The 4,623-nt window shown below is 36.1% G+C and overlaps 1 pseudogene; it reads right to left on the bottom strand.

Moving 5' to 3' along the window:
* Nucleotides 1-489: 489 nt before the first annotated feature.
* On the bottom strand, nucleotides 490-2,545 carry LOC113301965 (annotated as a pseudogene).
* Nucleotides 2,546-4,623: the final 2,078 nt, after the last annotated feature.

Raw genomic sequence — 4,623 nt, 5'->3', positions numbered from 1 at the left:
GCATTCAATGCATGCAATAATCGGTTTTTCTTGTTTACAAAAGCACACAAACGCATGCAAATCGAGTATTTGAGTTTCTTAACACAATACCTGTGTTTTACATGCATCGTTAGCTTCAATATCATGCGATTCTCCATTTTCTTCCATGAAAGGGTCGTCTATGTTTTCCTCTCCACAAAAGTTTGGATCATTCAACATATACCCCAAATCGTCTTCTCTAAACGGTCGTGAACCCTCAACATTTTGTTCTTCGTCATGATTCTCACCTTCTTCTTCGTATCCATCCATTTTTGTAGTGATAAAATGGGTTTTCTCTTTTTTTCCTTCACCTTCTTCTCTATAACTCTAACAACTCAAAAATTAAAAAGAAATGGAAAAAATGAAACACAAATCATTCTAATACTGCACCGACTACAATCGGAAGTATGGGAACGATTTTGGCTTCCGATTGCATTCGGAGGGTAACAATGTTATCATATCCTCCGAATATATAAGGGTAATTTCGCCATTACGAATTACGCGAGATAAGGGCTGGCTACATTTTCCTTTTGGGTAACCTTTTTTGTTTTATTGTTGGCCCCTAAATCCTTTTGAGTGGCCCCTAAAAACGCCAGGAAAATAAAACCTCGAAACCAGACAAGTCAGTTCAAATTAAAAAGAATTTGTGCGCAAAAGTGAAGTCAAAAAGAAACCATGGAGGATGACTTACCACCAAATATGCTGCTATCACGCCAGAGATTTGTCACAATTGCTCCTGGATGAAGTGAATTTACTGTTATTGCCGCCCCATCTTCCTGTTCAACAAGCAAAACGGAACAAACTTCCAAATTATTGCCTGTACTACTTGAAATTTCTGAACATTTTTATGATGGTAATAATATACTAAGGAGAAAAACTTTGAGGACAACATACCTTAAGGCGTCTACTGAGCTCATTAGCATGCAATATATTTGCAAGTTTTGATTGTCCATAGGCACCCCAGCTGTTGTACCTGCAAATAAGAGAAAGAAACTCAACTTTTTGAATTTCAAAGTTTTTCCTAAGCAAAATCTCTTTATCTGAGTTTATCGAAGCGAATCCCTTCTTTGTATGCTAACTTGTGAGCTTCAGAAGAAACATTGACAATTCTTCCTTCTATATTACTTTGAGATGCAGTCTTTTTCATGGTCTCCAACAAAAGATCTGTCAAAAGGAAATGACCTGAAACAAGATTGAAATTAAGGTAAAAAGGAATCAGATAAGACGGTCCTTCTGGAATAATGCAACATACCTAGATGATTTGTTGCAAACTGAAGCTCTACTTTGTCTGGAGAGAGCTTGTAAGGAAGCGCCATAACTCCTGCATTATTACTGCAACAAAGAGTAAAGATTTGTCAGCTAAAAAGCATTCGTAAAAAGTGCATACAAAATTGCGAGATGAATAGTGAAAACAAACTTCTCAAATTCTTTAGGTACTCACATTAGGATGTTCAGTGGAAGACCCGAAGACTTAATTCTTCCGCAAACTTTCTCATTGATGCTATGGAACTAACATCCAGCTCCAATACCTCAATTTTGGCAGAAGGTATTTCTTTCAATATCGTTTCTTTACAACCGTCCCCGCAGCCGTATTCCTCACAGCCATGACAATTGGAACTCCACGCATTGCTAGAACACGTGCAGTCTCCGCGCCAATACCATTCGATGATCCTGCCATCACCACAATAACAATTGGATACAAACATAACAAAAAGCAAAAAGAATTTGGAGCGGTACTGAATGCTTTTACAATCCGCAATCATGAAAAATTCTTATTCAAATTATTCTTTATTCAATTCCACAAAATTGCTAGTCACCGCAGAAATCAAATCTCAACTTAGATATCCAAGCTAACAAAAAAAGATCATACTAGTCCAAGAATATAACAACAGCAGCAGAAACACAATCTAGTAATTCTTGTTTTCATGGAAAATTAACCCAAAATCATCACAAGCATATAACAAAACAAAAATAATTCAATTGAATGGATTGTGTTACCAGTAATAATAGCAGTAAGACCAGAGCCATCAATTCCAAGAGTGACATCTTCAGCTGTATTACAAGCTGAGAACCCAGATGCTCCTCTTCTGCTAAACAACACCATCTTTTCGTTTTCTTTCTTTCTTTCTTCTGTAAGAATTCTGGTTTTGTCTCTGATGAAAAATGAAATTCAGAATTAAGAATAACTGCTGGGCCAGCCTGTCTTGCTTGTTTATATATTGTTTTGTTACTTGCAGTCCAACAACAATTCCAACCACTGAAATCCTGATAAAATAGATTTAGCCAAAAAATTGTCCTAGTTTTCAGGAATAAAAATTCTAGAAATCCAGCAATTATTAAACCCTTAAACAGTGTCCTTCTTGTAAAGCCGGAAATTCCTTCTCCGGATAGAATTTTGTTTCAATAACATTCTAGAAAGGGTTTTTTATCCATGGTCAGGCAGCCACCGTATTACTTTTTTACCAATCAAAAAAATTTCAGCATACATTTTTCAAATTAAGGTGAAGACCGATTGTTGCTTTTTTGTTAGTTGGTGGTGGTAGATTTTTTCTCTTTTCACCAAAAGACATTATCATTGCAAAAAGAAAGGATAATTAAAAAAGGTGGGAATGGTGGCTCGTAGTGAAGAGACTATCAATTATCATTGCACTAGATTCAAATCACTTGTCATTTTCCATTAAAAAAGAAAATATCACTGGGCTTACACAATCAAGCATGTCCCGTGATGACAGATTGTGACAAACCAGGTTGCGAAATCCTAAATCGCGGAGCGAATCGTTTTTTTAATTTTGTGAATCGAATCGCATATTAAAGCGTGAATCACAGATTCATGGTCGATTATTAAACCGTATATTTTCTTCTAAATAATATTGAATTATGCTAAATATCTAATAAAGAACACATTCTTTTGCAAAGCTTTGGTGTTTTATCTAATATATACAAATGAACTTCATTAAAAATCAAAAAAACCAAAGTAGATCACTGGTTAGAGGTTATTGTTATGACTTTGGTGGTCTTGCGTTTGACCCTCCACCCCCTCATTTCACCCTTCATTTTTGAAAACTAATGTTTGACTTTAGGAATTTGTCAAGAATCGTAGTCAATGATGGTTGACTACACGATTCAGTGGAAAAATGATTCCACCATGCGATTCAAATCGATCTGCTTGAAAATGAATCGAATCGTACGATTTTTAAAACCATGGTGACAAATGTAACCTTTTTGTAGAATATATATCGCACATTTGTTATATGCGAGCAAGGGACAATCAGGTGTGTGCGAAGGTCGTCGCTCAGCTGAGATGTGGTGACGTATTGAATGATGTCAGCCTAGTCACAAGTAAAGTGCGAAGATCTGAGCGAAGCTTGTAGAGTTTGCGAATATAACTAATGTACATGTGCGATAATAACGCACAGGGATTCTGAAAATAAAGGATCTCTTAGCTGTCATCCACTATGTAATACCCTATATAAAGAGTAGATGGTTCATGTAAAGGGAGAGTTCTTCTTAGAATCCTTGGTCAAGAAATCAGGAGAGAGAAAGATTGTAGAGAGAGAGCTTAAACTTAGAGTTTCCATTATCTTGTAATTGTTCTTGTGATTCTGATTAATAAAGAGATGATTTACATTGAGATAGGTTAATCATTGGTAGATTCCCATACTTGTGTGGTTGTAAGATTTCCTGCAACTACATTTGGTGCTAGAAACAGCTCGGAGTGATATATCCTGCTGGTGAATTTGTTTAGAAATTGAAATCCAAACTATTAGAATTACAAAGGAAGAAGAATAATAGAATTTATGGGGAATTTACGAATTATGAAGATACATGGAAGAGGAAGATATATACAATGTAATTCCATAACTAAAGAATTAATCTCTGATGCGGATTTTCAAAAGAGAATAACGGGAAGAATCCACAAACGAGATCACGAAGGAAAGAAAGTGGAGACGGTGGAAAAAGAATCTCCGTTACTAGAATGGGAAAAAACGGAGATAACGTTTGCAGCAGACGAAATTTCAGTAGAAAATTTACAACGTATAGATCCATTGGTGATTACATTAACGGCTGAACGGAAAGAACATGGCAGGGTAAATAAGAAATCTGAGGAATGGGCGATTAATAGAACATTGGTGGATACAGGTACTGCAGTTGATGTTTTATTTTATCGCACATTCAAAGAAATGGGATACAAAGATGAAGAAATGACGCATTCAACTTACAATATACATGGATTCAATGAAGAGACTACAAAACCAAAGGGCGAGATTGTGCTGAGAATATTACTGGGAGAAATAGATACAGAGGTGACGTTATGTGTGGTTGACATAGATTCACCATATAATATGTTGTTGGGAAGACCGTGGGTGCATGAGATAAAAGCTGTAGCGTCGACATTACATCAAGGCATAAGGTTTCCAATTCCAAGTGGAATAGGAGAGATTAAAGTAGATGTTGCAGATGTGAAGCTCTATAATGAAGTGGATATAAAGAATTATGAAGGCCGTGCGAAGAAACGAAAAGATCGTTGGAGAAGGGAAAAATAATTAAAGAAGGAAGAAGAATTTCGCATATACATGATTAGAGCGAAAGAGAGAAAAGGAATCC

This window comes from Papaver somniferum, chromosome 8 (assembly GCF_003573695.1).
Source record: "Papaver somniferum cultivar HN1 chromosome 8, ASM357369v1, whole genome shotgun sequence".
NCBI lineage: Eukaryota > Viridiplantae > Streptophyta > Magnoliopsida > Ranunculales > Papaveraceae > Papaver > Papaver somniferum.
This window is presented reverse-complemented; position numbering and strand designations above follow the sequence as displayed.